This window comes from Vanellus vanellus, assembly GCF_965231255.1.
Source record: "Vanellus vanellus genome assembly, chromosome: Z".
In the NCBI taxonomy this organism is placed as follows: Eukaryota; Metazoa; Chordata; class Aves; order Charadriiformes; family Charadriidae; genus Vanellus; species Vanellus vanellus.
In genome coordinates this window covers 80397653-80409579 of record NC_138908.1, presented here as the reverse complement: position 1 = coordinate 80409579, position 11927 = coordinate 80397653, and positions in this window count along the sequence as shown.

Genomic DNA, 11927 nt, shown 5'->3' with positions numbered 1-11927 from the left:
AAAGAAAAGAAAAAACAAACGTGATTACCTTTGTATAAACATTGGTATGTGCTCTTAATTTGGTTCTATCCTTTATGCTTTGGCCACTAGAGGGTAGCACAAACAGCCTCCTGGAGAGAAGGTCCAAGTACCCCCAGGAAGCCTATGGGGGACAGATGCGGCACAGCAGGGTGGTGAAGCAACAGTGTGGGACTGTGAGCGAAAGATCAAAGTTGACTCCTTGATTTTACTCAACTCCATAGTGAAGCCGCCTCTGAACTGACTGGATCTAGACATGAATGACCATGCCCATTAACCAGGCATAAGCGTGGTTTGGGGGGAGCTAAAGAAGGGTACATGTACTTTTATATTAATGATTTGCAGCAGAGGTTGGTTTTGTTTAAATGAGCAACTGTGTATGTTTAACCCTTTGAGCAGCATACGTGTGGACCTGCATGAGAGTGGACAGAACACCAATCGTAAAGTTTACAGGAATAGACTGGATAAATTCAAAGATGGTGGAATTAATCAGTGGTATATTGGAAAAAAAAAAAAACAAAAAAAAAAAAAAAACAACAACCAACAACCAAACAGCAACAAAACCAAAACCAAAACCAAAACCAAAATCAAAAACCAACCACACAAAAGAATTAGGTGTAACAACAGTGTGCCTCTGTAAACTCACATGTACATGTGCCTGGATTCTCTGAATTGTTTAGAAATTTTACTCCCACTGATAACCCTGCAGCTTATGTCACATATGTCACACTTGACTTTGCCTTGAGAAATACATTACATTTCAATCTAAGAGTTTCACTGGATGAAAGGTTTACCAGCCTACCTAACCCAGGCCTGGAGCATAACCCAAGACAAAGAAGAAAGACAGGAGATAGATGCTCTGTCAAGAGAGTAAATTTCACGTGCAGATGCTAAGAAATAGGTCACACCTGGTGTAATAATTTCCTACCTCCTAATGAAAATGAAGGCAATAAACTGTAATATCCAAGCTAGGATTCTAGCTACCCTGGCTGTCCAGAGAAGAAAAGAGGGTGGAGAAGCCCAGTCAAAAACAGCAGAGCTATTGTACACACTGACCTCCAGGTAACATGCAAACTCTAACTGCTGTACAGAAGTACAGAAGGCAGCAGCAAAATACTTAAGGAGTGATCCAGTACAGAACAGGATGCAACAGCTGAGGAAGGCCTATTATAAAGCAATTTTCTTACAGCATCTACAGTAGGCCAAGGAACTGGAAGAAAAAAAAAAAAAAGATAAGAACGACAGACGGGAGTATTATATAACAGGTTGTAGATCATCAGTGATTTTTTCTTTTTTTTCTTCTAAGCAGCGATGAATCTGGTAGTAAAATCAGCAGAAAAGCAGTGTACAGGTCCACTGATGGCAGGAATAAAGCAGACCCAGGGGAAAGCCTAAATGGACAATAATTGCAGGTTATTATATACTGTGCTACAGTACAGTGGAAAGCTGGTCAGCTATTAGCAAGGTTGGAAGGAATAATCAAGAGGACAGAGAAGAAAGTTTATAATCTTTCAGATACAGCAAGGCAGAGGCAAGGCTCTGGAGCTGAGAGATGGGGAAAGAAGCCAATGATATGGAGAGGGAATAACATTATACACCAGGGGTTTATCTCCACTGTTAAGGAATGAATCTGTTGGAGTTTCTAAATACAATTTTTTGAAGCCATAGCAGCTTGCACAGCTGTAACTGAGCTGGGGTACCTAGGCTGGGTGCAGAGGTGTTCTAGGCTGATGGAGACAGCACCTCAGGAGAGGAATTCAGCCCACCTTAGATCTGAATCATTGACTGGGGCTTTCTGTTTTTCTCCATTGACTTTACAGAGACCTTACGGCAACTGACTTATTAATTTAAATTTTTTAAGACCTGCAACTATCTGAGATGAGGGGGCTGTTCAGAGGCCAGAGCAGTGAGCGCTATAGATACACCCAAAGAGAGACTAAGATCATGAATTAACATGCTCAGGAAATGTTGGTAAGGAGCACTTCCATGGCATTTCCAAGGATCATCTATTTTTTTCTACATGGTATCTTTGCTACCTCTTAACAGAGCTGCAATGTCACCCATACTTTCACCAGCATAGTAAAATCTGCTCAGTAACAAAGCTATGCCTGTGCGCACACGGAGCAACCACCAGTCTGAGAACAGAGGTATAGAAAACACTTCCTTCACGGTTAGTTGGGAAACGTCACTGCTCCAACTCCCTGTTAAAAAGTCACATGTAATGTGACATAGTGTTACCCATTTCACCTTTTACATGTACTTATTCCCAGCTAAACCTATGTCCAACAAATGGTTTAGGTGAAACTGAAAATTGAAAGAAGAGGGGAAACTGAACAGGAAAGGTAGCTTCGAGGTTCAAGACACTTTCCAAGGTAGGTACAATGCTCTCTCAGCAGAAGTCTTCAACTAGGTGTTTCTACATGTAATAGAGTTTCCCTTTTTAACTTCTAAATGCCTATAACTGGTGTTGTCCTGGAAGCCAAATTTATTTACCTGTGCTAAACACTGAGCTAAATTCTGTTGTTTCGACATAGACATCCACTGTCATGGAAAGAGCTGTGGGACATCCCACTCTGTGCTGGAAGTCCAGTGTCATATCTCTCTGCCCCAAGCACATGTCTTAGCTACTGTTGGGCATCTGAGAGATCACTGGATACCTGTGTTCAGACAACTGCATCCCATTCCTAGGTACGTAGTTGCTATGGCTTCAACAGAAAAGATAAACAGTTCCTGAAGGTGTCTCACATTTCCAGAAGGCTGAATCATCTTCTACAGATATCTGTCCTTCTGCCTCAACTTTATGTATCCTTGAATAACTAAACTTTTTCTTGGTTTCCTCAAACAGGTGTCAGAGTTAAGTGGGATGAGTCTGGACCTGACTGCCTCCCAGTCCTCAATGTATTTATCCTACCAACGTTCCTGTGAAGGAAAGAGATGCTATAATTCTTCCCTGACATATGGGCAACAGAAACAGTCACACGGAAAGTTTGTGCTTGAGGAGGAGATTGACTCTCCATCTCCTGGATTGTAGCTGTTCAATCTTATATTGTTAGAAATGGTTGCCTCCACAACAGCCAAAAGTTTAGAAACAGTATTAATATTAATTTGATTCTGCTGCATTCATTTAGTTTAACACTGTAGCTTATTTGTAACATTTTTAATGCTTCTTTGTAAAGTCCCTTGTTTTTCCTTGGCATATCTTGATTCAGTTATGACATTAGAGAAAAGAAAAAAAGAAAGGAGACAAGAGCCCAACTTTTCTGCTGATTATTTCAACTCCCACCACACAGCAGATGACTGAGAAATCCTAAAGATGACTCAGAGGGTGAAACAGGAAGTGTAGAGAGATTGCCTTAAATTAATGGAGACACTGAAAAAATATCTGGGGGAAAAAAAAAAAAAGAAACAAAAAGTAAATATATTCACATTTTCAGTTAAGTTGTCTTTAAAGGTTTTCTCAACAAAAGCATCAGCATATTTTACTGTGGAAGAGAAAATATATGTTAAAAAATGTATTTTTCTTTTGATTAATTTGAGCCAAAAATTGGAGAAAGAATTCAATCACTAAATTGTAATGCAGGAGAAATATACATTATAAGGTATCACAACTCAGTTTTAATTATGGCATTGCCAGTAATGCAACCTTAGAATAGTGCTTAGTTGGAGACCTGTAAGGGAAACCCGAGTGACTCAGGAAATGGGAATGAGTCAGTAAAAGACCTCTTTCCTTTTCTACTTCATGCCAGTTACCAAGCAGGGCTCTGCTGAGGTCACGAAGGATATTGTGATCTTGCAGATGCCTTCCTTCAAACAATATATCAAATTCAGTCCTGCCTAGTGATTGGTTACTGAAGATCTCACAGCCCATCCTAACCCAAAGTCCAGACGGAATAATCACATTGACACTCCACATATTGATGCTGCATTATCAGTGAAGGAGAGATTTTTCCTTCACCTCCAGACCTAAAAGCTTGCCTGGCTGCTAGCTGCTGTTAAACAGACGCTGCTCTCAACAATCTCTGGCCTCATAGAGCCACAGTTTTACATCTCATCTGAGAAAGACATACCTAACATTGCAATGCCATCTAACACACTTCTGAGCTATTGACTCAACACAGAGAACTTCTGAGGAGATTTTTGAAAGGGCCTGGCATGTGAAAGGTGGTGTTTTGCATACAAAATTCAAACATTTCAAGATGTTCCTTTTAGATAAACAGAAGCAATAGTTCAGTACAAAATTTTAGTCCAGGCTCAGATGCACATAACAATGGATGGGGGTGGATGGAAAACATTATATTATTCATGGGAGATGAGGATACAGTGTGTAGTTTGCCAAAATGCTCTCTGCCAAGAGAGTGTTTTTCATCAGTGAGTACCTGGAAGACTCTGGGAGAAGCTAGGAAGTGGGCAAGTATAGAAATATACTTCTGCCAGTTGTGGGAGGAGTGGAGGACTTTGTTGGCTATACAGTGTGACGTTGTGGAGCAAAGTCTCGGAGATCTCACTCCCAGGTGATTGCTTGTTGCGTGGCTTGGGTGGAATCATTTAGCCTACCTGGCATCCGAGGAGAATCACTGTCCTGAGCTATTTTGCATGGATGTTTTCAAAGTCTTCTTTCAGAACTGCCTTGTCATACAGTTGAGGTTTTGAACTGTCCGCTCCAAAGAGGACTAGAGTGCCTTTGTCTGCTACTGGAGTCAAAGGAGTTTTGCTTGGGTGGAGACTGGTAAGATAAGCTGATAAAAAGACTAGATAACTAGATTAGGGCAAATAGGATAGAGTCAATCATGACAGTGAGTGAGAAGGCTAGCAACTGAGCAGGGATAACAGGATTTATTGGGGAAGTGAAATGTGAGTTGAAATGTTTTTTTGGCTACCAAATGAGCTAAGACAGTAACACAAGGGACACCAAACTAGACCTTCAGACAACTGAACTCCTGAGCCCAAGATTACAGAAGAGAGGAGAAAGAGAAGAAGGAATGATTGTAAACAGACTTAGCAAAACAGAGAAAGGAAAAAAAAAATCAAACGAAAACCAACCTACACCCTAGCAGGCGAGCAGGAGGATGAGATGAAATAATAAATGTTGAGCAGGAAGGGAAGAAGTGGAGTAAATCCTTTTGCTTGGGTTTTAGGCCAGGCTGTGGGTAACAGGCAAACATCATGTTGCTTAAACTTGAATGTACCGTACCTCATTATCTGCATATTTTTTTTTGACCACAGTTATGCTGAAAGTAAGGGATGTGTATGTGAATACTATTCATGTATTTGTTTAATGAGAAACCCAAAGAAAAAAATCTAGCTTTCTCCTTCAGCTCTGCACAAGCGATTCTTTCTTGTGGGTCACCTGAGTCCACTGGTTCTAGAGCAAGAACAGCTGATGTCAGCTTCCTTAGCACAGAGAGAAGTTGACAGGCTGCAACATGTGCTTTGTATGTATTTGTCGTTTTGTAAGTTGAGAAAGGAAAAATTTGTTTTCTTATAGACTGCTTTACAGAGGTGAGTATTGCTTGTGTCTTCTTCCAGAGACGCAATACATTATGGTGGTACTGCTTTTGTAACAAGGGTGGTTTAAGCATAGGAATAAGGTGAGTTGAAGTGGAAAGCAGATAAATCTTTTTATTAATCCAGCCATATGGTTAAGGAAAATAAAACATAACAAAAACCTAACACTCATCAGATATCTTCAAGGCCTTCGTCAAGCTCATGCAGCTGAGTTTTGGGGGGTTGGGTTTTGTGGTTGGTTTGTGAGTCTTCTTTCCAGCTGCATCTGTTGGTCTAATATACCTTCACCTGGTTCTAATGTTACAAGGAAGACCACAAAACTGGAATCCAAAACAAGCCACCATATTCAGAGGGAGACTTTTCATATTCGGGGGTGGGAGGGTGGCGTAGAATCGCAGTCTGTAGACAAGCAGTAATATTCCATGGGTGAGTATTTGGCCTTGAAAAAGGCAATGGTTTTCTATTAAGTTTTCTTGAAAGACTGCGCGTGGGAGTGAGGTAAGGGGGAAATAATGCTATTCCCATTTTAGAGCTGATGAAACACAAAGCAAAGTGGCCCACAACCACGCCAGCAATCAGAACCAAGGAGCCAGTCCAAAATCATCAGACTCCAGGTGTGAGACAACAGGCTACATTGCCTTGTCCTTTTACTGAGACTGTTTCTCTGGCATCTCTCAACAGTGCTAAATGCATAAGAAGGATAATAAAGAGCCTAAGTGGTGGGAAATAATGAAGAGTTGTGAGGTTTTGTTCAGTTGTAACAATCTCACATGTTTATTAATAGAAGGTCGCCATGTATAAATATATAATTTTAGCTGGATATGGGCAGCATCTCTTTAATTATCTGAAGAAAGAGGATACTCATTATGTAGATAGTACAGGAACATCATTCAGCAGAAAAGCGATAGAAAATTTCAAACAAAGAAAGCCATGAACTGATTTTTTTTCCTGTCTCTTGCTTTTCATTATGAGTCATTTCTACAGATTGTCTGTGTGTGTGCATGTGTGTATGTGTAAGCGTGTATATATGTTTAGACATAAAAACATAATACCTGTATGACATATAAAATCATGTGTGTGCTTCCTCAGTAACTCTGAAGGCAGGCAGAAGCTGTAAATTCTGGAAAAAAAAAAAAAAAAGAAGTTAAATGAATGCAGAGCTGACCCGGCTCAGTGTGCAGTGACTGAGGGTAGAATAGAATTTGGTTTCACAAATTGAACTTCCTTTCACAGCCAATGTGTCCCAAAGTGCTTTACATACAGTACAATGAGAGTGATGCCAGGAGTGGAGGCAAACACAGCAGTCATTGTAGGCACAAAAATAGCTCACATGTAGCCTTCTATATTAGAATCTGTTTCAGCAGGAGAGTGCTGGCCTTGGGAACGTTATTAACTCTATATTAATCTGTTTCCTTGTTGCCAAGGGATGCTGAACTTCCCCCTGGGCAGTCTCTGCAAGGATAGTTTCAAGAGCGTCATACCTTCCAACTCTGCTATAATCATGCCCAAACCCTTATAATTGCACACTGCATTTCTGACTGTAATGGTCATTTCTTTCTTTTCCTCCATCTTGCACCTTGGCTGACTGATCATGTACTGGACTCCAGAGTGCTCTCCAATCAGAAAACTCGGTAAGGGCCAACAACAGCATTACATTCAGCCCTTTGCATTCATTGTATCTACAAACATTGAATCGTATTGCAGAAGACTCATCGTTGCTAAGATCCTCAGGCACCTCAATCCACCATCATGCAAATAATCTTCGAGGAAATTACTGTGTCCAAGGAAACTGCCATGTGTCATATGGTATTTATACACCACAGTGACCTTTCATCTGTGCAATCATGAACCACTTATGAACTTAGGACAAACGTTTTCCCACCTAGTTTCAGGAGTTAGTGACTAGTTGTGAGTCTTGCCACGTTACACTCTGTGTTTGTCGAATAGACAAAAGCATCTCCGCCACTGAATTTTGACTAGTTAGGAACGAAAATGTCATCCAGGGATTCATCTGGAGGTTCACCTCCTGTTTTCTGTGGTATAAGCCAAATTCTAAATTCATCTATATCAAAAATGCAGAATGACTCTTCATGACTGAGTCCATCACTGAGTCCATGTTTCCTGTACAAACAGGAAACTGGAGGTCAGCATAAATACGTGGTATCCCTACTGAGAGCAGCATTAGACTCAGGAATGAAACTCAGTTCTTATCATTCACGTCCTTCACTGCAATGCAAATGTGGGAAACCTAGGAAAGTCTACTGAGTGCTTTAGGGTTCAGATAAGGCCAACATATATAAAGACTGTGCCCTAACTAACCAGCATTTTTTTTGTTGTTGTTCAATCACCATTGTTCTAATCCTCTGATTGCCCAGCCTCACTTTTCTTTCCACAGAAACCATGGCACAGGAGCCTTGATGCAATCCTGAATCTCATCCTGATATGAGCTTAGGGACACAGAAACACCGTTGGCTCTACAAGCTGTTCTGTACTCAGTAAAGTAACTGATACTGCTCAGCCTGGCCCCAACTCGCATGTAAATCCATTGATAACAGAGTGTCTTCCAGTTTACACAAGAAGAATATGATCCTACTAGTGTCACAATAGAAATGAAAACTGTTGAAAGCTGTATGTGGCACAAACGTCCCAGAATATTAAGGTCAATATTAGGGTGCACGTTGAGATTGTTCAGCTGATGAATTGGTTTGTCAGAAGGCACATTGCCCTCGTAAGCTCACCTGACATTATTGAGTTCTGATTTTCAAACCTTCACTATGCTTTATAGCAAATATAGCAAAATCAATGAGATATGATAACTGAGGATGATTTGGTATATAATCTGCTGCTGACCAAGTTGAGTGCTTTGAAAGAAAGGAAAGGGAATATGACAGCCAAAAGAGTTCTTTAAAAATGTATAATTATGTATTTGAAGTTTATATTTGAAGTGTATATTTCAGAGGTAATAATAAAGGTTTCCTTGCAACTGCCAATGCTTAGAAACACTTGACATGAATCAGTGTTTTGAAACTGAAGTGCATGCTGGGGCTATAGTGGCTTTGGGTCTTATGTGCTAAGGCAGAGGTTTCCCGTTCACGCAGTTCTTATTTTCATAAAAAATATAATAGAGGATTTAAACAACAGCAAGGTTTCTTATTGAACTTTTTGGCGTGAAAGAGCAGATCCTCACCCAATATAGAAAAAGACATTTTATACCAGTTATTGAGACAGAATTCACATTTGCTTGAAAGACCTTTTGCTTTCAGATTAAAAAGCTGAGGTTTTCTGGGATGGGCTGTGAAATCTGATCTAGCTTTTCTGTAAAGCTCAGGAGATGCAAAGATAGAGGGAACTGATGGCCTTTGGACAGCAGCCCTTGCTCCTTTGGGAAGCAAATTCCCTACAAAATACAGTCACGAAAAATTGTGCCTACATTTTCAGTTAAGCACAAACTCCTACGCGTTCTGAAACCCAGACCAGTCCACTTTCTTTAGTGGAAACTCACAAGCCAATAGCAAGGCTCTTGCCTTAATTTGACCTCTTGAGATGACTGCGGAAGACAACCAAGCTTTCAGGCTCTGACAGCGTGATTGGACCACACACCAGTACGACAAGCTTGCTCAGGCCTGAGGCTCATAGGCCATATAGAATTACAGAAGTTGAACTGATTCAGCTGTGTGGATAGAAAAAATATCACCTAGATATAGACATGTCTTTGCTAAAAATGTTTCATTTCATAACAACCGAATCCCAAAGATACTGAATATGTTGATACGTACAGGGGTGTAATCCCATTACATAATGTTTTTCAGCCATATAAAATCTTTAAGCTAGCTGATTTCCCCATGGGCTGATCCTGGTTCTTTAAGGGAGCAGAATTCTCTCTCAGGTGCATTTCGAAGGAAGCCTCTCTGCCCACTGAATTCACAGACAATAGTAATCACACACATGGCTGCCATTTGCTATGCATTTTTCTTTCTGATGAAAGAATCTTATAGCCTCCCCTTCACGTCCCACTCTGTGGGGTCTTGGTTCTGTTCAAGTTGTGTTGCAAGCAAGCAGACACCATGTACCCCTTTGATGAGTCAGTTGGACATTTCCTGCAGTTAAAGCCAAGAATAAAGATAATATTTCCTTTCTTCTGCACAGACTGGGAAGACGACCAGGCTTTTTCTGTTCAAAATCAATTGCCCCTGGAAAGCAAGGTCTGATTCTTTCAATCGGGGACTTAGCAGGGCTCTCCCGGGTCTCTTCTTGGTTTCTCTCTGGCCGTGCACCAGCAGAAGCACAGCATGAGCCAATGCATGGAAACAGAACTATGGGACAGCAACTCTCCAGTTTTGTCTCTGAGTCTTCAACATGTCCTGCTTTGGATACTGGTATTTCATTTGACTTCTGCCATGTGATTGAGACAACTTGTTTATATTGATGGGAGATATTCAAGCCAATCCAGTGGGAAGAAGTTTAAACTCATATTTAAATTTTCCCCATGATTTCACACAAAAAGGCTGACTTCCAACAGTATGTGAAACTAATACTGGCATATCCTAAGTTTCAATGTTAACATACGTATGTAAATGCATGTACATATGTCTCTGTTTATCTTATGTACTTTTTTCTTTTTTTTTTTTTTTTGTGCCGATAAATTCACAAAGGTCATGACATCTTTACACCCATTGCATTGTTTCCTGTCACAACATGACAGCTGATAGTGACAAGGTTTCCATGAGGAGCTGTTGTGGATGGAACTGGAACATTTTGTCAGTCTTCTACATGAATCTGAAGACCGTGGAAGTATGGCAAGATTCAGAGATCTCTTACTGAATTATAGACTCTGGAAGAGCCTACACCTTTTTCGCCATTTCTCCCCATGCTCAACCTCTTTAACTTTATGCTTTTATGCCTCCAAGCTGTTGTATCTAGTTTCCTTAAGTGCCTGTTCAGAGCTTCCTCAGAGAGGCCTGTTTCCTTACCTACACAGTTCTTTTCTGATAAGCTCTGAATTTCTTATCCCAATCCATTTCCTCTCCAAGACTTTTCTAGTTCTTCCAGGAGACTATAGCTCTTTTGCCTTCTCCTGCCTTTCCTGTGAGTTAGAGTTTTCTCTTCACCTCTGCATTACCTCTCAATTTCTCTTTCTTCCCCTTTTCCAGTCCCTCTTTTGACAACTTCTCTAAGCACTTTTCTCATCTACTGCCTCCTAGAGATCTGGCACTTCTGTTTTCTGAATTCAAATCTACCATTTCCTCTTCAGCTAGATGTCTGGAGGGACGAACAGCCCTCGATAACACCTATCTTTCAGTATCAACTACAGAGGTAACTGGGGCTCCTAAATTAAATGGATACATGCAGAAAGCACAAAGGATGAAAAATTGTCTGTTCTAATTTCAGGCCCAGCACAACCCGCAAGCTGGAAATACAGGAAAAGACCTCTTCACCCTCCTATTGCAGTCAATGGAACAAATGGAGGCTGAATCTTTGTATTACGCTGTCACTTGTACTATAACTATTACTTTAAGATCACAGCGAGGTACATGCAATGCACAGTTCTCCTGAGATGCCAGAAGGGTGTTTGAGATGAAAAGAGCTACCGGGTGGAAAACTTGTTTTGAAGTGACCAAGACCCTATGCTTTCCTAGAGAATACGCGCTTGTGGGCACACAGCAGCCAGATGATCTCTTGCATTTGTTCCATAGGCTTATTAATGTTGGGTTGGCTAAACAGTTAACTAGAACCATGAGTAGTCTCTCCCTTTGCAGTTGAAGCCCTGGACAGTGTGTATAACCTTGCTTGTTTCCTTTACGGCCTCCATATGCATGTCTGGTCTTTAGAAGACAGCCCACGGTGTAGATGATTTACTGTCCTGGACAGAAACAGACGAAAATAATAAGAAATAGAAGTTTAAAAAGGTATAAGACCAGATCTAAAGTTTATTACATTCATAAATTCTAGGATGGATTTAGAAAATCGACCATTAAGGAAACTGAGCATATTTGCAACACCAGTAACAAATAATGCAGGTAGAGATACCATCTATCAGACAGCAAAGAGCTGATAGATTTGTAGATATATAGATAGACAGATAGTGAAATAGGCAGAGACAAACAGAGAGAGGTGATACAAAATAAGAAAAAAAAAAAGAACATTTTCTTTAAGGGTACTATGAAATTTTAACAGAAAACTGATGAGGAGCATTTTTGCACGTTTGACTGTAGAGTCCCCTCCTTTGTCTGCAGTATTTCCATACATGTGTATGTGTCGATGCACACATATACATGCACACACACGACCACACACACTGTCAACCCCTGGTCACCTGCCATGCATCTGCATTAGAATGAGGTACGTGAAATCGGCAGCATTGATGCCGGACCCTGACTGACATTCCCTCCGGCTACTTGGAGAAT